Below are 27,285 nucleotides of genomic sequence, written 5' to 3' on the forward strand. Positions count from 1 at the left end.
TAAAGTATTGCGACTTGGGGTATGTTGGGAGGGGGGGAAGGAGTCTTTCCTGAGTACAAGATGACGCACAATACTATCCCATGAAAGAGATATCAGATTTCTAAACCTGACCCGAGTTCAAAACCCACTAATTGGCTATGTGACCTTGAGCCAATTATATTACCTGCCTCTCTTCACTGTAAAATGAGAATAACTACGCCCATACCATATAGGTTTGTGAAGAGTGAATGAATTACGATTCCTCATGAAAACAGCTGACTGAACACAAGGGTCCAATTCCACCCCCTCTTGAAACCCAACTAAAATGTATGTGTGTGTGTGTAAAACAGCAGGTATAGGAAAGCCTTTTTTTTGCTTTAAGACCAAAACCACAAATATGGGAGGGGAAGAGGAGAGGAGAAATGTGCAAATGACTTTTAGAAGCTGGTAATTAGATAAATGTATAGCAACATAACTTCGATAGCCCATGAGAATTGAATCCCATGCAGAGAGTGGAAAAGCCGAGAACCAAATAAATGTATATCACAGAAGCCTCAAAAGTCACAGGAATTAGAAGCAGCAGCACGTGGGGTAGAAGAGGAAAGCTGGGGAGAGATGTCTGAGAAACAATTCTCTTGCCTCCTCCACCCAGCAGAAGTCTAGACTAGCACTGTCCAATAAAATTCTCTGCAAAAATGGAAATGTTCTCTCTCTGCTCTGCCCAGTATGGTAGCCCCTACTCACATGAGGCTATTGAGAGCTTCAAATGCGACCAGGGCAAATGAGGAACGGACTTCTTAATTTTATATAATGTTTATTAATTTAAATTTAAATGGCGACATGTGGTTAGTGGCTATTGCATTTTAGGGCTGCGCAGGTCAAGAGGTTTATTTTCTGGACAGGATAAGACAGAGGATCCTGGGACTAGAGAGGCCAGGCAAAGCCCAGGGGACCTTCAGCACAGAGGCACTGTGTCTGCACACACACCGAATGCTTAGGGCTTGGATGCTGCAACTTCCACCCTCTTCCCCACATGGCTCCAGAAATGCTGGCAGCCACTCTCCGACCTTCCAGGCAAGAGTGAAATATGGTTTTCTGAAGAATGTTACCATCCCAAGAGAATACACCTAAAGATACCAACACTGGGGGCTCCCCAATTAATGGCCCATTCAAGTCACTCTTTAGTGAAGTTCAAAGTGCACAGGTCCCACACACATCCTCAGCCTTCTCCTCATGTTTAATCATAAACAGCCAGCCAAGATAAACCAATGTCTGAGGAAAGCCTCTAGCGTAGACAGGAACAAAAGCAACGCAGAATGAACAAAGATTATTTACAGAGAGGAAAAAACCTTAAAAAGTAATTAATGTCCTCAGATTGATAAAGAAACATATTTTAATCTACAAGACATGAATAAGATTCTTTTTAAAGTAACATTTCAAAGAAAAAAGAGCTCTTTATTAAAAAGATGACTGCAGAATTGGGGTGCCTGGGTGGCTCAGTCAGTTAAGCATCTGACTCTTGATCTCAGCCCAGGTCTTGATCTCAGTGTCGTGAGTTCAAGCCCCACGCTGAACTTAAAAAAAAAAAAAAAAAAGGATGAGATGACCGCAGAAATCAAAAACAGGACTGGAAAAGGGCCATCTGGAACTTTCTAGGTTGATGGAAATGTTCTATACTTTGTTTTGGGTGGTGGTTACATAAGTGTATACAATTGTCAAAACTAAGTGAAATAAACATTTAGAATTGTGCACTTTACTGTGTGTAGACCATACTTTTATTTTTTTAAATCTCAATAGAAGGGTTTGAGGATAAAATTTGGGAAACTGCTTAGCAAATAGTTTGAAAATGAGAGAGAAAACATAAGAAAATTAGGACAACGAATCAGAAAATAAAGGAGTTCCTAAGGGAAAGAGAGAGAATGGAGGAAGAAAACCATCAGCAAGATCATTTAAGAAAGATTTTCCAGGACTGAAGGCTACCAGCTGTCATACTGAAAAGGCCCCAAAATACAACGGATAAGAAGACCCGCTGTATTACTGGGAACACTAGAAAAACAGAAGGGTCTATATGCATCCAAAAGAGAATATAACAAGCCAAATTCAAAAGATCAAAAATTGATCTTTTTTTTTTTAATAATTGGGTAGCTTTATAACAGCTGCATGAAGCAAGGAGACAACTGAAAAATGCCTTCAAAATTCTGAAGGGAAACAATACCAACCTAAAAATCTATAACCCGCCAAATTATCAATAAAGTCTAAAGGAGAAATAAAGGCATACTTAGGTATTCAAGATCTTAAAATTTTTACCTGCTATGCACCTTCAAAGAATGAACAGAGGAAAAGCTCCAAAACAAGAAATAAAAATTAAACACAGAGGACGCAAAGGGAATTCCTAGGAGGACAAAACAGAGATCTCAAGATGAGAGTTGTAGCCAGTCTTTGAGGACGATCCGTCCACACCTGGGTAGTTAGATGCAAGAGATGGATATGTTTAGGGCTGTCATCACCAAGATCCTCACAGACCGCATCAAGGGACAGAATGCCAGATTCCTAATTAAATTGGGCTTCTCTTAATCATGCCCTGATAAAGTTCCTGTTCTTCCCTCATCTCTGAATCAGTAGACCATTTCACCACAGAGAAGTCTCCTGCTGTGGCCTGCCCCTGAGAGCTAGGCGTAAGCCAGGGTGATCTTAGAAGTGAAAATAAAATAAGGAGCAGCCCACTCCCTGTGACTATGGTACTACTTTCAGGCTCCCAACAGCTGGACCCATTGCAGTCCTCCCGACATCCCATGTCCCACAAATGCTCTCACAGCCTTCCCCAGCGACTTTTCCAAAAGTCCCTGCAATCTCTCAACTCCAAATCCACACTTGACACAGAGCTTTTGTTCCAATCCAGGGGATTAAGAATTCAAACTAGGACCATTAAGCTCTCCTCTTGAGAATGATGGAGACACTGTCCTTTCCTTATACACCTGGGTTTGTGCTTGCTTTAGGGACATCTACACTGGAAGAAAGGGACTGATTAACACAGAGGTTGGGCTGGTTGATACCTCAGAGAGGACTGCAATGAGGAGGGGTACTTGGAGAATTCAAAAATACTGACAATGTTCTTCCTAACTGAATGGTGAATACATTGGTATTTTTCTGACTACACATACGTTTCACATACTCTTCCATATGTTTAATACATTTTTCAATTTAAAAAATTCCCGCCCCCCGGACGCCTGAGTGGCTCAGTCGGTTAAGTGTCTGCCTTCAGCTCAGGTCATGATCCCAGGGTCCTGGGATCGAGCCCCACATCGGGCTCCTTGCTCAGCGGGGAGCCTGCTTCTCCCTCTCCCTCTGCTGCTTCCCCTGCTTGTGCTCTCTCTCTCTCTGACAAATAAAATCTTAAAAAAAAAAAAAAATCCCTCCCCAAAGGATTAAATGAGCCTATATATTTAAAGCTCCTAATACAATGAGAGATCTTTATTAGGTACTCGTTAATTATCAATTACCTACCTTATCCTCTACAGTTATCCAAATCCTGAGCTTTTTTTAAAGACCATCTTGAATGGCAGCAACCTTCTGAAGCCCTGACTATGCAATAATCCTCTTGACTTTTATTGCCAGTTTGTGTCATTATTTACTGGCAATGTATGTCTCCTTAGCTAGGTTGAGAACAGAAATTTATTTTTAAAAAAAATAATTATTTGTGCTAATGATTGTTTCTTTCAGCCTTCCATCCTCCACTATAAAACACAATGGTGGCCCTGAGTCAAATGGGGGTTCTTTGGCACACTAGATCCTCGGAAGAAAGTCAAGTTCTTAGATGAGGTCCTTCCATGACTCAATGCCTTCCTACTCACAGCACCTACCTAGCACAGGGCCTGGCACAGAGTAAGAACTCAAATGTCTGTTGATAATAAATGAAATCCGAAGAATAAAGTTCTAAGAAAAGTGACAAATATGACTAACCTGAAAAGTAGCCCCTTATGGAAAGGAAAAGTCATTGTAATCATTCCTGATTAAATGAAGCAAGCAAAAATCTTAAGCATAAAGAGGTCGTATAATATAAAGGATAATCCTTGAAAATTATTTCCAATTCTGAAAAGAACTAAACCAGAGGCAACTAGGTTAAACTAAACAAACCATGAGTTTTAAATGGATTAAACTGGGGGTAGTGGTGAAGGGGGCTTCTTACCCAACACAGTGACTAAATTTTCCGGGAGTCTATCTCCCGGCTGGCAGTGTCAGGTGCACTGAGTGAGTTCTAATCCTGCCTCTGCCATAATCTACCTCTGGGTCTTAGACTAAGTCAAGTAACCCCTCTGGGCCTCAGCTTTCCCCACTGCAAAACAAGTGGGCAGAACACATGTCCATGAAGCTCTCTGAAAGCCAATAGGGTTGTAGGAATCATATATTCCTACTTTCTGTTCTCTGATTCACTAAGAGTCAGAGCAGTACACGGAGACATGTACAATGCAAATCTGACTCTAATATCCCACGAGTTTCAAATTCAGGTGCTTTCACACAGAGTTTAAGTTCTAAAAGTTTTTTATAAATGCTATGCTTTAAGACAGTTAAATGCAGTGACTGAAAACTGCTAAAGCCAAGGAAAATAATATAAGTTGAACCCATGCCCATCTCTATTATGATTCCATTTTTTAAAGTAACTCATAAATGTGTATGACTCACACAGCTGAATATATTGTGATGTTCCTTTATCATTTTATCTTCCGGTGCCAGTAATCCCACATTACAGAGTGCCAAAACCCTTTAATAAGTATAGCATGTGCTTCTGGCCATACTCCAAAAACTACCACAGGACTGTTGCATTAGGGAAAAACTCCAGTGAGGATTTCTGGGCTTTGGAAGACAGGACGCCAGTCAGATACCCAAACTGGGCATGACTTCCCTCACTTCTCTATGCATGGCCACTTTTGATACTTGAAACAGTAACAACAGTTATCCTTTAGGCCTATATGGCCCTTTTAAGTTTACACAGAACTTCCACATCTATTAACTTAGCTGATTCCCAGTGACCCACTAGAGTGCTTACGGCAGACGTTACTGCACCCATTGTAACAGATGAAGAAAGAGGCGTCCAGAGAATTTAAGTGACTTGCCCAAGGGTATCCAGCTAGCAAGTGATGGAGCTGGGACTTGCACACAGGTCATCCAAAACCAAAACTTGGGCTCTTCTCACCAAACTGCTTTGTGACTAGGGACAAGAAAACAATGGATTGAAATGAAACCTGTTGGAAACTCTTGTGATTTTACTAATGGAAATAGTTCAATCTTTTGTAAACTTTACTTATGAGAGTAGTTCAATCTTTTGTAAACAGTGTAGACCAAAAAAATGATTTTTAAACTTCCTTCTCCCTTTTTTTTAGTCCCCTTGCTGTGGGTTGCTAGAGTTATCACCTCTACAAAAGGGTCAGCTAGAAAAAGCCCGTATATAAAAAAGCTACTACCCCTCACTTGTCCCAACCCCCAACATCACCAGTGAGTGAATTCGTCTACTTCCCAAAAGAGCAAAGAAGTGATGGAGCCCAAATGAGAAGCAGGCCTAGTGACAGTTCCATGGCTAAGTCCACCCCAGTTCATCCCCATCACCTTTGTTTCTTGTCCCTCACAAAGTGGGGCAGGACAGTCTGAGAAGTTCAGAAGGGCAGGGGAAGGGGAGGCTAGGGAAGAAATCCCAGAGGTGGGGAAAGGGCCCAGTTAGGATAGGAACTGAGTCAGCCTACCCGTTTGGACTGGACCCTGATGTGCCCCCTCTTCCATTCCCAACTGAGAAGACAATCCTGGAGATCAACTCTCAGAATAGAAACTGCTGGTTATAGCATGGCTTCAGTCAATGGAGGCAAGGAGGAATTAAGTAATTGGCCTCAAACCACAAAGCAGCACGGGGCCTTCAACGTTCTCTCGCACACAGACATTTAGACACATGGTAATCCTTCCCAAGAAACACGGCTTCCCGTAGTACTTTCAGTGACAAAAATTCCTTAAGCAGCCAAAGATGTTGTTAGGTTCCTCATTAGATCGTCTTTAAGAAAAAAAACAAAAACAAAAACAAAAACTATTACATGTCCTCCCTAGTGGAGAACAGCTAACCAGACCATGCCCACTTAAAAACAAGATTTGTTTCATTGAACTGACAGTTTCATTGGCAGCTACAACTAACTTCATGAGAGTGGGGGGCACAGAAATTCACTCTGTATTCTCACCTTTAATTTTACAAGGGCTAGAATCCCCTATCAGTTTATTCAGCCAAGTTTTTAAGAAGTCACAAGAAGGGAATTTCCAAAGCCCATCTAACATCACTATATAAATACTGATCACCTAGGCTTCTCTGTTTACACTTTTTAAAAAGCAGACTAGTAACAATATAAAAAAATCTCCCTTACCCTTCGCCACTTCAAACATTTAGTATGATTTAGGTTTTTGGTTAACCATGCTAGTCAAATGCTTTAAGTTGCTAAATTACTAACTGGGCTGGAACTTTCTAACCATACCTAATTTAAATACAATCACAGATTACATGTCGAACACTTAAAACAAATCTCCATACTTGGGCCAAATGAGATCTGCCTTATAATCTTGGTAGAAAATGGTGAGTAAACAAGCTAATCATGATCACCATCTCCACAGCAAAGATACGGAAAAACCTTAAGGAGAGGTTCCTGGCATCACTCAAACCGGAGTTTCAATCCTGGCCCTGCCACTTATGAGTTATATGGCCGTGGGCACTTGAGCTTCTGAGCTCAGGTTTCTGCATCTGTAATACCAAGTCCCTTTCATCTAACTGTGCCAAAACCCAAGCACAAAGGAAATCATACATTAGGTACTAAATAAAAGATATCCATTAATTCCTATATGTAAATTCAGAATACAAGGCAATGTAATTGCTGGAGTAATAACAGCATGGAAATCCAGGGTAGAAAACACTTACAGCTTTTTTTATACTCGACTCTCCTCCCTTTGGGGTCCACCCTGATCCAGCATCCTCCTCCTCCACCACCTTTATCCATCAACTCCGGCCTCCAATGACTGGCACATAATATAATCAGCACTTAATTAAACATTTTATTATTTTTCCAGGATTGCTACTAGGCTAGTCTCGACATCTACCCATTTAAGACCTTCAGGGAAAGAGTTCTCTGTTTTTGTAACTTCCAGTCTCGTTACCCTTTCATTATTCTCGCTGATTATGAACTACACTGAGACCACAGAGATTACACAATGCCATTTAATGAGAATTATGAAAGCTTCAAAATGTCAAAATCATTCTTGAACACTAACAGATAACGTTAACATTTGAAATGAGCGTTCTGACCCCTCTCTAAAACCACTTTGGTTCAGCTCACATGGAGACCCTCCCATTTGCTGGCTGTGGCGACTAGAACACAAGTTAGAATCCCTCCAGCTAAGATTCTCAGGTGCAGGGTGCTGGGGATGAAACCACTGTAACCACTTCACATCCACTCAGATACACCCATTTGCTAGACCTGCAAAACCATCAGCTAAAAACAACTCTTTATGCAAGTGAGTTTGGAATCAAGGCTATACATACTATGACTTAAACTGGAGGTTGAACGCTCCCTAGAGACTTCTCTGCACATTATCAGGTATAATTGATATGAACTGATAGGAAACCAGTGTACCAGACATTCTCCTTCACTTTTTTTAAATTTATTTTTAATTTATTTATTTGACAGAGAGCGAGAGTGAGCGCACAAGCAGGGGCCGCGGGAGAGAGAGAGAAGCAGGCTCCCCACTGAGCAGGGAGCCCGATGACAGGCTTGATTCCAGGACCCTGGGATCATAACCTGAGCCAAAGGCAGATGCTTAACCGACTGAGCCACCCAGGCACCCCTCCTTCACCTTTTTCTAAACATATATTTTGTACTGTTCCCTTTACTACCCTGAAGTGTAGTAAATATAAACTATTCACATGCAAAATTTCAAAAGAATATGATGCCCAAACTATAAAGGAGAACTTAAAGAAATTTATAAGAATCTGTATTTCCAACATGTAATTCCTGTCATATGTCCATTAGAAGACATAATGAAGTAGTCTAATATTCGCACCAACAGCAGAATAGCCATGAATGCAGTAACTACAAATACAGACGATACTAGCAGGTTCTTCTTGGTGACACAAATACAAGCACCCCCACATCGGTAACATGATTTATAAAAATGGTGAACAGCTTTTGGTAAAGTTCCAAACAAAATAAAACAGTATCTTTCTATAGTAAAATATATCAAATTTATTTTATTTTTTTTATTATGTTATGTTAGTTACCATACAGTACTTCATTAGTTTTTGATGTACTGTTCCATGATTCATTGACAATGTATCAATTTATAAAGCAGTTGCATTCCTAGAAAATTCAGGTTATATCAAAATAATGCAAAAATTACTTTATGTAAAATAAAATTAGATTCTAGGCTCATAAAATTATAAGCAGGTTTCTCCCCCTATAAGAATGTCTGGAGAGACATTTGAAAGTCATGTAGGCTATTGAAAAATTCTTCTTTGCACAGCACTGTCCCTATGCACATTAAAGGAAAATCATTGGGGCCCCTGGGTGGCTCAGTTGGTTAAGCGACTGCCTTCGGCTCAGGTCATGATCCCGGAGTCCCAGGATCGAGTCCCGCATCGGGCTCCCTGCTCAGCGAGTAGCCTGCTTCTCCCTCTGACCTTCCCCCACTCATGTACTCTCTCTCTCTCTCTCATTCTCGCTCTCTCAAAATAAATAAATAAATCTTTAAAAAAAAAAAAAAAAAAGGAAAATCATTATTCCTGGCCATTCCCTCTAAATGCCAAAGGTACCCACCCCACCATCAACCAACAAAATCTCACAGAAAGTCACTGAACCAGCTGTGATGAAGGGTGCTGCTCTGAGCCAAGTGGCATCTTAACCATCTCTGTCTTTCCTGTACGGACCTTAGAACTATGCTTGGCTCCTAAGCAGGTGCTCAGTCAGTCTGAGGAATTGCGTGGTATTTCTTCTAAAATTCATTCTTAGGTAGCAGAAAAGCAGAGTCAATATTTTCGGTCAATATGAAGATGGCATCTACTGAACTGGAAATGTAAAACTGCTGACATTTCACTATCAGAAACACTTTAAAGGATGCTATTGTTCCTGCCCCAAAATGACAGCCTAAGACTAGGACAGCAAATATACATTGGGGCGTGATGTCCCACTGAGCCTGGGAATGGCTTTAAAATCCATCTCAACATGGCTCCAATGAGTCCTGCCAACTGTTTAGGTTTCCTAACCTCAGAAATATGGGAGAAGGCAATTAGTAGCCTCAAAAAAACTTCCTGTAGGTATTTAGAGGCTTCCACACCATGCAATCTAGTAACTTCCACTACAGTCATCTGAGTACTTACAATGTGCTTCAGGTACCTAGTACTAAATGCTTATTTGACCCTCATTCAACAATATGAGTTGGTATAAATCTCTACTTCACAGGAAACTAAATGAGGCCCAAACACAAAGTCCAAGATAAAAAGCTAGAATCAAAGCCCAAATTCCAGCCCAGCTATCCAGCTCCAAAGCCTGTGCTAGTTATCTGTCTGCAACTACCTATAAGACCTGTCTGAAGGAGGGGGGTAATAAAGCTTCCTACTAGAGTGGTACTTCTCTGCGTGGACCCAGGCGGTGGGCAGCCCCTCTAAGCGGACAGCCAGACAGCATGTCAAAAGCCAAATCAAAAAACCCCTCTCTCTCATTGACTCAGCCAGAGGCCAATCGGAGACTTGGGAGGAGTCCCAAATTAGATCTTTAAACCAAGGTTTGGGCACCAGGAGACCACATTCTGTAATATATATAAAGATCCAAACCTTAGGATGGCATCAAGCCCTGCTGAGTATTGGCTCCGACCTGTCATCACTCGGCCTATAGCTGGATCCTGTCTCTCTCCTCGGGAGGGCCAGTGCTGTTGCCCCATGGCCGACTTTCCAAGCTCTGAGCAAATGCTAGAGCTTTGCTCATCCAGTAGCTTGGAGGAGATGCCCCCCTACCTGTTCTGCATATGTGAGTCCTGCCCATCTTTCAAGGTCTACAGTGACCCCACTTCAGAGCCTTCACAGCACTCTCCTACATCACAGCAGGCAGCATACTTGTCCCTTCCCTGGAGCTTTAGTTCCTTGTTTCCTGCCCCACCCCACCCTCAATCCTAACACCACCACCACCACCACCATGGCTGCCGCTGCAGCAAGGAAAGTCCACCTAATGAGTGCCTCCCGATGTGCCAGTCACTCTACAGACATTATCTCCTTTAATCTACATATTAGTTCCAATTGCACTGATGAGGAAACGGAGACCCGGCATTATTCAGCTTCCCCTGGCATTACACCAGAGTGGATACCAGCACAGTGTGGTATCTGCCTATGTTTGAATCCCTGCTCTACCATTTACCAGCTGTGACATCTTGGGTAAGTTATGTAACCTCTGTGCCTCAGTTCCTCATCTGTAAAACAAGGATAATAATACATACTTCATAGGATTGTTCTCAGCATTTAAAGAGTCAACATATGGGAAGCACTCAGCACATGCCTGGCACACAGCGTATAGATGAAGTATTCTCCACTGTTATTATCGGTGCACCCTCCAACCTTGTCTCATACTATGCTCCAAGTCCATACTTTGAGGGCCTCAAATATACCAAACTATTACCCACCTTTGTCCAAGCTGCCTTGACTGCTCTTTGCACACCAGCTCCTACCATTCTTTGAGTCTGATGATGTGCTTATCTCAGAGGGATATTCCCTGACAACCCAGTCCAAGATGATCCTGATCATCTAGGCCCTGCCTCCAGTGCCCTCCTCTCCCTTCCCCCACTCCTATCCGCCCCTTACCACACCCTTGTTTATTTTCCTTAGAGCACTTAACACAACCTAGAATTCTGTCACTTATGGTAACCTGGTCTGTGTATTTGTTTGGGGTCCACTGCCCTGACTAGGGATGAGGGAAAGACCCATGTCTGCTTTCTCAGTATTATATCTTCTTCATCCAGCCAGAACCTGGTGTATAATGCATGCTAAATAAATACTTGCTGGTACCTTGCCTGCTTCTACAGTTAAGTGTTCAAGTAGCATCTGCTGAACTAATAAATGACGAACTATGGAATCCTTAAGTTAATGCTGGATGGTCACTGCTGCTACGATGGCAGTCTGCAAGGGGCAATTTTCTGTATTTGTCAACTCTGAATTATCAGTCACCCAAAACATCTATTAAGCACCCACAATGAGCAAATCTGCATGTTCTCTGTAGAAGGCAAAACAATAAAGTCACTGTATGTGGCTAGAAGACTAAAGACTAAAGACGGCAATCCTGCCAAGAGTGCCCAACTGAGGGGAGAGAGTGACAGCTGAAATCCCACCGCCTTCTTTCTAGTGGCCAGGCCACACTGCCAGCGCAGGCTGTTCTCTTCTCATGAAGGCAACAGATCAGCACCAGCCCTGGGGAGGGCCACTCTTTGTTCTTAAGGCTGGGTCTCTGCACCATGGGATTTTAAAGGAACACAAGACACTATTTAAGAACACCCTCCCAGGGCCCCTGAAACAGCCTGTCAGGGTGAAAGCAATGCATTCCACGAGATGTTTATGAGAAAACAAAAACGGGGAGGGGCAGCCAGTCAGTTCACTCCCACCTTTTAAGTCAGACAAGTTGATCAGATTAGCTACTGTTAACTTGTCAGAGCAGAGAAGCCTGAAAGCGGAGTGCTGAGAAGATGAAGCTTTCATACAGCAAAAGGTGGTGAGAAAGAGTCACAACAAGGAATACTGCCAGGAAGGGCCGGCTCAGTCTGGAGACCCCACACTTCGCACACTTCAGCCTCTGACCTGAAGCTAGCTCTCATGGTGTCTAGTATGTGAGTGGGCACACAGGAGTGCATGCACGGGCCTACACACAGGTGCAACACAAGGGGGAGGAGGCCATTTCAGTTTCCCGGCTTCCTGCCCCATCAGGACGTCCTAACTGTTCAGCAGAGAAAAACCACATTGAGAAGCATCTAGAGACCGGAGGATTCCTCTTCTCAGCTTTCCCAGTAACTTGCAGAGTGACCTTTGGAAAGTCACTTCCCCTCTTTAGGCCTCAGTTTCATCATTTTACAAATGAGTGAGGCTGTACTACTGTATTACAGACAAGAATTTTGAAGCTATGTTCTAAGTAACCCAAACCCCGTTCTGAGTGCTATAAAATTCTGGGGGGAAAATATATTCAAATTTCACTTTTCAACTATATTTTAACAATTTTTGAAATTATAGTAAACCCGCACAAATTCAATTTTATAGCAAATTTTAACCCACTAAAGATCACCAATGTGATATTCTGCAGACCTCAGAATAAAGCCTGTCTTATCAATCCTGAGCTTATATTTGAACATCTTATAAATATGTCTCTGATCCTGAAAGAAACTGGAACTCTATTCTTTTTTTTTTTTAAGATTTTTATTTATTTTAGAGAGAGAGAGAGAGATTTTGAGGGGTGGAGGGAGACAGAGGGGAGAGGGGAAGAGAGAACCCCAAGCACACTCCGCACTGAGGACAGAGCCCAACGCGGGGCTCGGTCTCATAACCCCAAGATCATGACCTGAGCGGAAATCAAGAGTCGGTCACTAAACCGACTGAGCCACCCAGGTGCCCCCCCGGAGCTCTATTCTTTAAACTCAGACCTATACTTGTCTGCCCCCTTAAAATTGTTCAAGCAAGTATACTACTATAGCATACTCACGGCATACTCAATCGAATGCCAGATAAATCTCAGGCACATCTGCTGGGCTTACTTACAGAGAAATAGTCAGTTAGGCAATAACAAGTGAATTCATAACAGGTTGCACTGGAATAAAAAGAGTGAGCACACATTATCATCAGTCTTGCACTATTTTATAAAGAATGAAAACATTTGTTAAACAGTTGTGATTCTACTTTGGGATAAAAGATCCCCCTATTCTTCTTTCAGGCTTCTGGGTCAATTTAATTGAAGAGTATCCTGAAACTGCAAGGTAAGTTATTAGTAAACTATCTGCAATTACTTATTCATGTGAATCAGATTTTTCCATACTGCAACCAAAACTAAATTCAGAAGTAAATTAGGTAATAAAACTGGAAGATGACTGGGACTGCCACTCTAAACTCAACTCAAAATTCAGTGCCCATAATCAGATTCACTGTTCTCTTAACTTCAGCATAATTGTTATGATACTGGTAAGTTACGATACTGTATGTCTGAATTTATAAAATTAGTGTCTTCAGTACATTGAGGTTCCATGTGGGATTAAATTTGAAATAGAGTTCCCTGGGGGCGCCTGGGTAGCTCAGTCGGTTAAGCGACTGCCTTCGGCTCAGGTCATGATCTTGGAGTCCCGGGATCGAGTCCCACATCGGGCTCCCTGCTCGGCGGGGAGCCTGCTCTCCCTCTGACCCTCCCCCCTCTCATGAGCTCTCTCTCTCTCTCTCTCATTCTGTCTCAAATAAATAAATAAAATCTTTAAAAAAACGAAAAAAAAAAGAAATAGAGTTCCCTGCCTTTTAAAGAGTCAAAAACCGCCATACGAGATACCATCAAAGTCCCCTTCAAGCTCCAACATTCATAGGGGAAGGCAAGTTCTAATTGGGTCTGTATTATCTGCCCACCCTGCTTATCCACACTACAACCCCCATAGGGAGGGAGGGCCTGAGCAAAACAGCCCCTTTCTGCTCCCTGATCTGTCAACAGTAAGGTTCTGTACACCTGGGGCAGCTGTCCACCCTGCAGCATGCCATCCATCAACATCCCCACCGCATCCCTGCCAGCCCCAGGATGAAGGCCATTCAGCTCACCTGAACCATGTGGTGGACACTCAGCTACTTGGCACAAAAGGACTTCTTGTGCCCTGAGAGCTCAGGCCAACATTCAGAGGGACACTCAACTTTTAACATTACTGCGAAGAGAGCACCTCTTTTTGTATAGGGCCCACCTTACCTCCCCCCATCTCTGCCTATCAAAAATCTGTTCTCTGTACTGCTGTGGAGAATGGCAAATTGCTATAAACTACCTAGAAGCAGTGTGATAATGGAATTAGAAGACCTAAAAAATAGGAACCATGGGACTCTCTGAAATATATTCTAAGAAAACATAATGTATGCACACACAGAGATTTTGCTATAAAGCTATTAATCACAGTATTGTTTACAATAGCGAAAACTTGAAAGCAACCTCACTGTACAAAAAAAAGGATTTTAAAAATGGGATATCCAAAAAAGAATGTATCAATTCTTTTTTTTTTTTAAGATTTTATTTTTTTTATTTGACATAGAGATAGAGCACAAGTAGGCAGAGCGGCAGGCAGAGGCTGAGGGAGAAGCAGGCTCTCTGCTGAGCAGGGAGCCCAACGTGGGGCTCGATCCCAGGACCCTGAAATCATGACCCAAGCTGAAGGCAGCCGCTTAACTGACTGAGCCGCCCAAGCGCCCCAAGAATATATCAATTCTACCAATAATAATAATAATATCCACATTTTAGAGCACTTACTATACACTGGATCCTCTGACAACGTTCTTTAATGCTATTTAATGCTCACACAAACTCTTTGAGGTAGATATTACTGCACTTTATAAATAAGGAGATTCATAAAAAATTTAGCTGAAGGCTACCTATCCAGTAAGTGTCAGGGTCAAGTTCAAACCTAGCTCGCTCACTCTTGTATCCAACAAAAGCATTTAAGCATCTACTAACGTGCCAGCATGGTGCTACTTGCCAGCTCTGTCACCGGAGCTTCTATTTTTAACTTTTTTAAAAAACTTTTTTTTCTTACTGTGGTAAAAACACCTAACATAAATTTACCCTTGTAACAATTTTTAAGGGTACATTATGGTTTTGTTCACTATATGCATACTGCTGTTTTCATCTTCCATGACTGAAACTCTATAACCATGAACAACTCATTTCCCTTGATGTTGAAAAACGTTTTGTTTTGGATTAATTTTTTTTTTTAAAGATTTTATTTATTTATTTGAGAGAGAGAATGAGAGACAGAGAGCATGAGAGGGAAGAGGGTCAGAGGGAGAAGCAGACCCCCCGCTGAGCAGGGAGCCCGATGCGGGACTCGATCCTGGGACTCCAGGATCATGACCTGAGCCGAAGGCAGTCGCTTAACCAACTGAGCCACCCAGGTGCCCCTGTTTTGGATTAATTTTAGATTTACAGAACACCTGCAAAGACAGTCTAGAGAGTCCTGTATGCCTTTGTTCAGCTTCTCCTCACATTAATGCTATGGCTTTTTTTTTTTTTTTTTTTGGCAAAATGGAAAAATCATTGATTCCATCATCAAATAATCCCAACAGCCCAACTATGAGGCAGGAAGTAGGTCTGGCCAGGGAGGGGGTGGGGAGCCTCAGCTGGGCAACCACACACCTCTGCTCCCCACTGACTTCTGACTCTGCGCCACCCTCTACCCTGCACCACCCCCAGGGCAAGGGAAAGGAATGAAGAAAACTACCACAAACCAAAGTTCTCCCTCCCAAGAAGAAGTTTTAAGCACCTGCTGATGGATCCTAAAGCCATAGAAAAAGTTATGTTTTTTAAATGAGTACAGAATCTCAGGGAAATCTCAAATAAGAAAGAATAAGGGGACACCTTATTCTTACGTAGCTGACTCTTGACTTCAGCTCAGGTCATGATCTCAGGGTCATGGGATTGAGCCCCACATAGGGCTCCACGCTCAGCTGGGAGTCTGCTTGAGATGCTCTCCCTCTGCCCCTCCCCCCACTCACGCACTCTCTAAAATAAATAAATCTTTAAAAAAACAAAACAAAGAAAGACAAGGAAAATAAATAGAAGTAAACACGTTAGCTATATGTATCAGGCATCATGCCAAGCCTTTTACCTATACTTACTCATTTAATCCTGAACCATACCAGAAGGTGGGTACCACTATTACTGCCCACTTTACAGACGAGTAAACCCAAGTGCAAAGAAGTTCAGTTCTACTGAAAGTTCTGCAGCTAGTAAAACACTTCCCTTGCCTGGGAAGAGGGAGAACATAGGGCTCCCACCACTCTGCTTTGAATTTGTAAATTCCTAGATTCCCGGACTCGGGAAGCTATTAATAACCACGGCTATCATCCAAACATCAGAACTGACCAATCTCCAGCTCAGCAAAACTGTTTGCGAGTGCAGCATTTTTCAGGCCCTGAGTAGTCTTCATAGAGTGACGTATCACTCTCTGTACATGTTCCCAGGGGAAATGAGGAAACTTCTGAGGGACTTGCACAACACTGCCTAAAAGCAGATTCCAAAAGGCTCTTCACATGCATCTTCACAGTGTCCCAGCACATTCCCCACCTCCCACCTGCCTCCTCCCCTCACTATCCGTGCAGGCAACGTGCTGAGTGACTCTCACTCTTCAACACGAATTCCAGGCTCACTGGACGGCCTTTGTTCTCGCGCTGCACTATCACAGTGACGATCTCCACAAAACTGTGTGGCCAGAATTCACGCCAAAGGATCATCATGTCTCTGACCACACAGCAAGATGGAGAGTATAAAAAAAGCACAGTGTACCAGTGGCACCACAAAAATCAATCTATTTGTTTCATCAAACATGCTGCTATAAACAAAGTTTTTGCTTTCAAAGAATTCTTGGTTTGCCTTAGACTCCCTTTGCTTCATCCTTTGAATGAAGTGACTAACTTTGAATCATTCAAGCCGGCCTGGGCCTCTAGGACTTTCAGGCACTACAGAGTATACAATTACTGTATAAATATGGAAGACTCTCAAGCAATGCAAGTACACTAAACAAGACATACGGCCAAGGGCCTCACTCAGGTCCACTTCTGGAACGGGGGCGTTGACACAAAGTGACGCAGATACTACTAGGAGTCCTACACAGGAGGAAAGGTAAGTGCCGACCCAAACCCAGGAAAGAGAGAGGTGTCTCAGGAAGCCAGAAAACACATGGAGAAAAGGGCAAGGACCAAAAGCAGCCTGGGTTCTGGTTACCAACCGAGATCAGTGAGGAAGGGTTTCAGTGAGATCCCAAAAGGCATCAATCAAATGTCCTCCAGTCTGCTCCTGAGAAACATGCTCAATATATGACATAAATGACACAAAGGCACAACATAAGAGGCTGTTTCTGAGAAAGGGAGCATGAAGGACGGGCGTGGCCACAACCAGGGTTCAGGTAGTGAAGAGCTCGGCCCTCGGCAGCAGTACCTGGCATCACTGCAACAGAAGCTACAGTGACTCATCATGATGAGTCCACAGAAAATTTAAGAAAAACACATTAAAGGGAGAGTCTGGCATTCCAGTAACAAAACAAGACGGGTAGGGATCTCAGGTCATGGACCTATATGAGCGCTCCTTCAACTGACCGTTCTCAAGGCTCTGTCCTGAGATTTTTCTGAAAGTTCTCCCATCTGTTGGACCTGAAGAATTCTATCTCATTCTCTAAAAGTCCAGCTCAAATGCCTCACCCTCCCCATGAAGTCTTCCGGACTTCCCCAGACAAATGCAGTCAGTCTCTTCTCTGTGCCTCCACAGTACTTTGTTAAACACAGGAATTACAAGCTGAGCTTGCTTTGCTTTGTAAATATCACCCACCAGACCATACCAAGGTCTGAGGCTATGCTTTATTTATTTTTGTTTCTCATAGTCAGGGCTTATAACATGGTAGGTACTAAATGGATGAACGATATCCACCAGCAGGACCATCCAGAGTTCCAAGGCCATAGCATTCTGTAGGAAGATTCATGTTCAACTTATGAAACCAACTTACTTGCAGACCAATCCAATCCTAGCCATGGTGACATGCACCACTCCCCTCCTTACTTTCTCTAACACAGGAATGAGGGAGCTTTTCCCTTGATTGCCCTCTAGAAATGGTAATGCAGATGCAGCTGACTTCTTTGGGGATGACCCCACCAACCAAATCAAACTGGTTTTCAACTTCACATCCACTGTGACCAACTAAAGTACCAGACTTGGAAGGTGTTGAAAAATACTTACAAGTTAGTTTTCTGACCTCTTCCTTCCTCTGCCCATGAGAGGATACAACCAAGAAGACTGATCATGTTTCACTTTAAACCAAGTCTCCAACAACCTGTCCTTTCCTGCTACTCAGCCTGAATGGGAAGTCATCTGGGTCTCCGGCAGTCACTCGCTGTTTGTCCAGCCTTTCCTGCTGTGACAGAATATCTGAGATGCTGATGACAGAATCGCCACAATCATGATGGTTCATCTCTGATGCTAAGGAAGAAGAAGAGGGAAAGTCCCTGGAAGGGCACTATATTCTGTCCAATGGATGTCAGAGCCATAACTGATGTACAAATAAATCAGGAAAGGCTGGAGTGTGATGTGACAGGATCCAGTAGGACTGTCACAGAACAGATACGTGTCTCAATACCTAGGATGCTGCCCCAGAAACAGATGACCCAAGGACACACCGCTCCTTTCCCCGCTTCACAAAGCTCCCAGGGAGCCTAGTGTCCTAGCCCCCTGCCTTACTCCACCAATATCAATATGGGACTTGGCAAGCAAGAGGCCAATGAGCAATTTCCAAATAAAACTCCCTCATCACTGCTGCATCTTCCATGCTCAAGATCGGAGAGATTAAGCAACACAGAAAGGCAGAGGTTTATTAGAGAACCACAGGATGTCATGGTTGGAATGGACGAATAAACACTCACCCTCCTCTTCTAAGGCAATAACCATCTTACTTTCATTATTAGGGCCAACAAGTCTCTCTTCTTACCCTCAATTCTAGAGGCGCAAAGACTGCAAGAGTATCTTTGTCAAGTCTCCAAAACTCTTACACTGTAGAATTCATTCATTCATTTTTAGGCGAAAATTAAGTTCTTTTTCCCATGAAGTCAAAAACACCTACATCATTGCCCATCAGCTGCCCAGACACCCAGGCCTTTCATAAGCATGACTGGAGAGGTGGGGCCAACGAGAAGTGCTGAGAAGTGCAGCTCCATGACTAGACTGCCTGGGTGTGAACCCAGCCCCACCACTCACTACCTGTGATCTTAAGAAGAGGGAAAATAGGAGGACCTAACTCACGACTGTTAAGAAGATTAAGTTAATCTATTTAAAGTGGTGAGTGCTAAATTTCCTCCATAAAGAAAGAGGCAGAGCCAGTGTCTCCTTGAAAATGTTATTTCACATTCATAAGAATTTTCAACATGATAGGAGAAAACATTAGACTAAACCATATCAAATTTCCAACATTTGACCATTTTTTTTCACATACAAAAATGGCAATTTCATATGGTTAAATCAAATAGGTATGAAAGAGAACACAAAGCAAGTGACTTCAACTGTTTAAAAAAAAAAAAAAAGCATCAAATATCTGTGCGGGGCTGATCCTCCCACCCCCAGTTTGGTCTGCAGGACCTTGTGAAGGTTGAGCAACCTTGGCTATTTGCAGAGCTGAACGGCTGCCAAGCTGGCTTCCAGCTACCACCTGTTACTTTGACAACTGCAGCTTCTGGGCTACTAGGACCATTTGCAAAACCCTAGGCACCTATAGGAAGCTCAAAGGCTCAAGAGGCCCAACCTGTAGTGACCAGAGAACTCCACAGCATTCTTCCCCTTCTAATGGTGCTTCTGGCCTCCAGGGAAACCACATCATGTTTAGGACACAGTCACAGTCTTGACCAGCGCCACCTGGATTTCAGCCATTATTCCATTTGTACCTGCAGTCATTCAGAAAACTAGTTCAAAAGGAGTGTCAAGCATCTTTTATCTTAGGTTTTTCCATAAGTTTAAAAATCTTTAAAAAGTAGGGAGAAAAGCATATCACTTATGCTAAAGTTCAGTTAAACAACATAGGCCCTCTCTGTACTATCTTTGCAACTTCCTGCCAATCTGTAATTATTACAAAATAAAAATTTTAAAAATGTTTTAAGTTCAATTATACAAAGACACAAGAAATGAGGCTTTAATAAAGAACAACTTTAATCAAAAATTTTAGATGCACTGTATGATTTTGCCATTTTCCATTAATGACAGAAAGACTCTTTTCAACTACTGGCTCAGTAATAATGGAATAGCAACAGAATCTTTCTCTGGCCTATAAACTAAGCCTAGTTAGAAAAAAAAACAAAAAAAACAAAAACCCAGAAGCACCTGTATTTGTCTGAATCCTTGATTCAGCCTTACATGAAGACACACAAATGATCTGATTAGTTTGGGCTTAATGACCATGTTTCAGCTTGATTTTATTGCTCTCCTTCCCTCAACACCAGAACTATTTATCTTTTCCCCTTCCCTCAACACCAGAACCATTTATAAAGCCCAAAACATTATTAGCTCTAAATGAAACTAGCAAGCAAACTCTTTTATCAATACCAGACCATATAAGTCCATGTTTCTCAGCTAAAATTAAGAGTTTACTGCAAAAGAAACTGAAAAACTAGTATTTCCTCGTGGAGTCCCTCATCTTAATATTTCATGTCTACACAAGGATATGATGGGGGCAGAGGCAGATGACAGCATCAGTCTCAGCAGATGCTTCCTAGGGCCCCAGAACAGAATTGTGGTCATTTGCCCTCCCCTGGCATTCTCATCTGATGCTATAATTCACTTAATGTTTAATAATTAAAGAAATTAATTGAACAAAACCGAAGAGCCATCTAGCATTCTTTTCACAGAGAATCTGTTGGCTCATATGTGTTTAGAGCACTGCTATCTGAAAGCTGGTAACAAATTTTCCCCTAAAGATCTCTTTGCCATGGCACACTGTTCTAGCTGCCACCAGCCCTCTTTTCTAGAGGCAGGAAGATGCCAGATGGTTCTGTAAGCAGATCTTTGCATAAATGTATATATATGAGCACAACACACACAGCTCTAAAAGCAACCATGCAACTGAGAATAGTAGATGGCAGCCTACTGCTCATTCTATAGGACAAAGGAAAAAGTATAGATATCTGCCCCACCCCAACTCCAATACATCCACTCAAGTTCACAAAAGCTTCAGTCTGGAACTAACATATAGCATGGTTTTGTGGTAAAAAGCATGAACTTTGAAGTCAGACATGAGTTATTCATTTATAAAATGAATAAGGTACTTAATTTCTCCAAATCTTGGTTTCCTCATCTTTAAATAGGGATATCACCCAGTGCACAAAGGTTGGGCACTTAGCAGATGTGTAATTTATAAGGTCAAGGTCATAAACATAATCCCCATACAAGACTTAAAAAAAGAAAACCACACGGTTTCAATCTGTGCTTTGAAACTCAGATGTATCATACCACTAGTGTTATGCGTGCCACATAGCCAATGAAAAGGGGAGAGGAAATAAAAGAACCACTTAGATTCTGTGTCTCCCCACTGGGTGGCTCAATACTATTCTTTTGTAAATAAAGACCAGTGTGCAAATATACTCTTACGTTTGAATGATGCCAAGCTTGTTTTGGAACACACATAAAATATGAGTTCACCAAAGAAAATGCTGCAGAAATTTCAGAAAAATATTCATGAACATTACATGTTCCCAGACCTTTTCACGTAGAGTTGTACATAAAACAAGAGCAACTAGATGCGAACAAGCCTGTAAATCCTATAGGATAAGGCTCTATACCCAGGCACACTGATCAGTTCAAGAAGTGAAAACAGAGAAGTTGACAGAAAAACTATAGAAAGCCCAAGAATTCTAGTCCAAAACTGGTTAGTATGAAACAAATACATTGGGGCGCCTGGGTGGCTCAGTTGGTTGGTTAAGCGTCTGCCTTTGGCTCAGGTCATGATCTCAGGGTCCTGGGATCGAGCCCTGCATCGGGTTCCCTGTTTGGCAGGGAGTCTGCTTCTCCCTCTCCCTCTGCTGCTCCCCGCTGTTCATGCTCTCTCTCTCTCTCAAATAAAATCTTAAAAACAAAAAGATAAAAACAAATACATTGTATGAGAGAGAGAGTGTGTGTACTGTGTATATACACAACTCAATAGACATGGAGGGCATCCCTATCATAATAATAAGATATATCATTTACAGAAGATCTACTATATACAAAGTTTTTCCATCTCAATTTCTTAAAAGTTGGAAAGTCAGGTCAGAAGGGGTTTGCCGTTCCAAGGCAACAGAGCCAACAAGTGGTAAAATGGAAATTTAAACCAAGGTATTCTTACTCCAAACCATGCTAGGCCCCTATAAGCGCAGTGCTCAGCGTAACAACGTATGTTTTTAACTGAACCAGATTAACAGAAAAATAAATTGTACTCCATTACCTCAGTGCAAAGACACAGTAAAGCTATTTTTTAACTTTTTCATCAAAGTAGTTAAAGTTTTTAAAACATGGTGATTATAAGAATAAACTCTCATCCATCTAGAAAACTTGGCTATCCCAAAATGATTCATCCCTACGGGTTTGAAAAGAGTCAAGAATTTAACTTGCATCCACAGTGCAAGTAACTTGCACTGTAATCTACATCCACATATGAAAAAAAAAATTCATTCCTTAACTCTATGGAAACATTTTTAAGTACAGACTGCAACAATATTACTAGATTTGGGGCTTCGAGGCTTACCTGCTTATTACCCTGACAATGATCAGGAATGAAAGGTAAAACAAAGATCATTTGTATTTTAGGAACAAAAAAATTAAGTGAAATCAGCAATTATTTCAAATTTCCCATGGTTAGAATGTAAAAAACTGGCCCCCTTTCAGAGTCCTCTGCTCCTCCTAGCAGAGAAACTGGGGCTGCAAAGGGGACCTCAGAGCTGGGACATTACGTTCAAACACCAACAAAGGAGCTTCATTTTATAGATGAAGAAACCAAAGCTCAGAAGTATGAAATGACTTAACTATGGTCTGAAAGTCAGTTACTATCAGATCCCAACACAAGTCCAGGTACCTGACTGGGTAAGGTGGCAATGTCTGAATCTAAAGACCAAATGAAGAGCCTGAGGTCAGCCGTGTCCCATCATGTCCCCCAGGATTTGATTTAATTCTCACGTGAGGCAGGGGAGATGGTGGAAGTGTGGTATATGGGCCAAAGGAACCCCTACTGACTGAAGTCCAGTCAGCCTGCCTCAAATGCGTCAGTTTGGTATCTGTTACTAGTAATGGGTTGTGATAAACATGAGAACAATCCAGAATTAGATAAAATCCAAAAAGAAAAACCACTCCCAGATGAACATAATAACCATAGGTGAAGATAAACTACCACATTAGAAGAAAGAATTAAGATGTTTTATGAGGAACATTTGGATGATGAAATTTTTATATATCTTAGATGGGAGTGGAGATTTTGATATCAGCAATAAAAAGGACAGTGGATCCAGATTTTCATGGAAAAAGAAGACACGCTAACACTTCTTGCAGGACTTTATCACTGCTTCATACTGGATGAAAAGAATTATGTTCTTATCTTCTGGCTATTTACTGGAGAACCAGTACGGACCATTTTGATGCTCAAGGAGAGAACATGAAATTTTTGGCATGGGCAGCATAGTGATGCGCTCTAGAAATTAATATGTTATTTGTAAAGGTCCTAAACATAATTGAACAGAAAATTAAACATTACTCTTTGCTTTTTTATTGTACACTCAAAGCTAGGTTATCTTTCCTTTGCAAGACTATTTCATCAGAATATTTTCAAGTGAAACAATAAAATAGATTTTTATATGAAAGAAATGCAAAAATATGGACAAGTTACATTTGTTTTCTTTAGTTAAATCAAGAATAGTAGTTCAGTAGCCCTGTGTTAGTACTTGCATTCAACTTTAACCCAAATTAAAGTTTAATCTCCCAAAATGTAACTACTTAGCATGCTCTACCTGGGCATGATTCTTAGACTTTAAGCCAGATATCAAAAAATGCCATGCCTGCCTTAGAAAAAGGAGTTATAGTAAATAACATAATTAACCAAATATGCTATTTTTCCTCCCCAAATAATATGTTGGGGTATGCTGCACAACGGGGGAAGAACCTCTCTTATTGTGAGGCATATTTTCAGTTGCTTATACGACTTCCTTGTTCAAAATAAAATAACTGTCTTAGTTTTTTAAAAAGAAAGAAAAAGACCAAATGAGGAATATCATCATGTGAAAAGTTAAATGCAGCATTACACTTGCTTTCTATTTCTAATCATTAAGGAAATTAAATACTGTATTTAATTCCTGTAAAGATTTTAAAAATAGTTACAAGATGCTTATTTTTAGTTTAGTGATTGTCTTCTATTTGGCTAATAGGAAATTACTCTAAAGCCAGAGAAGCTATTTTGTTGGGGTTTTTTTTCCTAATTCCTCCAAAACTCAAAATGTAATCTTTTCTTCTGTTGTCTTACTAGTTCTAACGATGGCTATACTTTCTTAAGAATGCCTGGCCCCTCCTACTTAGGAGCATTATAAACACTCTATATAGAATTTTATTATTGATATCCATTATCTTATCAGATCCTCATTAACAACTCTGGTGGCTGGTCAGATGTGATTTCATGAAAGAGACCTAGTCAAAGAGAGGTTAAGGTACCTGCTCCACAGTACCCTGACACCAACTGCCTGAAAACAGCCTAGTGCTCTAACGCCCTTTCTATTAGTATAACTTTTCAAGTGTGTTTTTAAAAACAGAACAATTTTTAAACACATGGATTTGAAATCAGAGGGAAGAATGATAATTTTGTGTGTGTGCAGTGGGACAACTTGACAACCCAGTCAGAAGAAAATATTAAGTCAGCATTAATCTTATACCATACAGTAAAATAAATGCCCCATCATTTAAAAACACCAGATATACCAATTACTTAGTCTAAACAGATAAGTATTTATGCAATCGGGGAAGTCAAAAGGTCTCTCCAACATCACATCAAAAGTAGAAATGTCTGATAGAGGGGCACCTGGGACTCAGTCGGTTGAGCATCTGACTCTTGATTTCAGCTCAGGTCATGATCTCAGGGTCGTGGGACTGAGCCCTATATTGGGCTCCACACTCAGCGCAGAGTCTGCTTGTCCCTCTCCCTCTGTTCCTCTCCGCTCACGCTCACTCTCTCTCTCAAATAAATAAATAAAATCTTTAAAAAAGAAAAAGAGGGCGCCTGGGTGGCTCAGTCGTCAAGCGTCTGCCTTCGGCTCAGGTCATGATCCCAGGGTCCTGGGATCAAGCCCCACATCAGGCTCCCTGCTCAGCGGGAAGCCTGCTTCTCCCTCTCCCACTCCCCCTGCTGTGTTCCCTCTCTCGCTGTCTGTCAAATAAATAAAAACTTAAAAAATAAATAAATAAAATAAAAAGAAATGTTTGATAGATTTGAGTACATGAAAATTTAAAACTTCTCTATCAAAAGACCCTAAATACATAGGCAAAGAAGCTGAAGAAAAATATTTGTACCATATTTGACAAAAAGTTACTATCCTATACATTTACAGTTTTTTTAAAAAATCAAAAAGAAACACACACACCAATAAAAATGGGCAAAGGGCATGACATGGCAATCCACATAGAAAATATGAATTCTCAAGTATGAAAAAAAAAAGAAAAAAAAATCTAGAGAGTAAAATATAGATTAACCATTTTTTACTAACAGATTGACAAATTTTAAAAGATTACAATATCCACAAATTGATTAGATGTGATGAAGCAAGTACTCTCATTTAGAAATATAAACAGTATGTCAGCTTTGGAGAATAACTGCACATGTACTTTGACCCAGCAGTTCTACTTCTAGGATTTCTTCTAAGCAAATAACAATGATATACAAGATTTAGCTACAAGGATCTTCATTATAAGGTTGTTTAAAATGACTAAAAAGGGGCACCTGGGTGGCTTAGTTGGTTAAGTGTCTGCCTTCGGCTCAGGTCATGATCCCAGCGTTTTGGGATCAAGCCCCGCATCGGGCTCCTGACTCAGTGGGGAATCTGCTTTTCCCTCTCCTTCTGCCCCTCCCCCTGCTAGTGCTCTCTCTCTCTCTCTCTCTCTCTTTCAAATAAATGAAATCTAAAAAATAAAATAAAATAAAAATGACTCACAAAACAATCTCTAAATGTTCATCTGAGGAACATAGAATCTTGGTGAAGCCATCCAACAGAATTCTATACAAACACATACATATACATATATGTACATATGTGTGTATGATTACTGGAAGATGGAATGATATTCATAATGCACTAATAAATGAAAGGTTATAAAATATCATGCAGTATATGATGACCACTTACAATGAGGATACACACATAAAATTGAGAAGATATTCATTAAAATATTAACAATGGTTATGACATTCCAAGTGTTTATTTTCTCTTAATTCTAAATCTTCAATAAACAACTTTTACAAAAGCAATGAACATAACCCCTTAAAAAAATAAATAACTTCTAAGGAAGGGAGACAGTAGTCAATATTTTATGTGCAGAGCAAATGACTATCTCCCCAGACACACAATACACCCAACCATTCCATCCTCACATCCCAAGACAGGGACAAGAACAGATAAGGATGGACAGAATGCCTAGTCTCACACCCCACGATAGCCCTGTGCCCTAGTATCTGGCTTGGAAAACACTGGATTTGAACAGCCCAGGGCCACGTAGGAAAAATGGGAAGGGATCTCTTCACTTGTACAATACTCTCCACATTAACAAGATGGCGGCTCAAAAAAGGTATGGAGGAAAGGGTAAGAACTATCTGCAATGCAAACATAAAAATAAAAATAAATGCATGCCAATGTATGCAAAATAGTATGGAGAGCATGCAAAACCCCGTGGAGAGCAATTTACCATATTAATACAAATTATAAATACATTTATCTTTTAATCCAACAATACCATCTGGGAATTTGTCCAACCTTGTACATATGAAGAAGCACTGCTTGCAATAGCAAAAAAAAAATGGAGAAAAAAAAAATGTCCATGAATATGGGGACTGGTTAAGTAAACATCGTACATTCACAGTGGAAAACGCTGAGGCTCTAATACATATATACATACATACATACACACACACACTTGCATGCATGCATATAAATAAGGAAATACTCTATGTCCTAATTAGGAAAGTGAGGAGGATATACTGTAAAATGAAAAAAGCAAAATGCAGAGGAGTATAGAGTATGCTACCCTTTGTACAAAAACAGAGAAGAAAAATATGTACTTGTATTAATTGTATCTGCACACAAGAAATTAATAAAAGTAGGATACTTAAGTAGGCAGAGAAGGAGGCTGACAGGGACAAAGACGGGAGCAAGCCTTTTCAATTTGTACCTTGTTATATTGGTTGGCTTTGAGAACCATGTAAACATAGCACCCATGCCAAACAAAATATCAACACTACCACCAATAACAATAACAACAACAATAATAATAGTGTTTAAAAGGCTTGCCAAGAAAG

At 41.2% G+C, this 27,285-nt stretch overlaps 1 protein-coding gene and 1 pseudogene across 3 annotated transcripts in view; one reads left to right on the top strand and one right to left on the bottom strand.

Moving 5' to 3' along the window:
- Nucleotides 1-27,285, bottom strand: part of JAK1 (Janus kinase 1) — a 157,036-nt gene that overhangs the window by 77,673 nt on the left and 52,078 nt on the right. The gene's annotated exons all lie outside the window — the stretch shown is intronic.
- Nucleotides 9,929-27,285, top strand: part of LOC110571825 — a 56,071-nt pseudogene continuing 38,714 nt past the window's right edge.

This window comes from Neomonachus schauinslandi, chromosome 4, assembly GCF_002201575.2.
Source record: "Neomonachus schauinslandi chromosome 4, ASM220157v2, whole genome shotgun sequence".
In the NCBI taxonomy this organism is placed as follows: domain Eukaryota; kingdom Metazoa; phylum Chordata; class Mammalia; order Carnivora; family Phocidae; genus Neomonachus; species Neomonachus schauinslandi.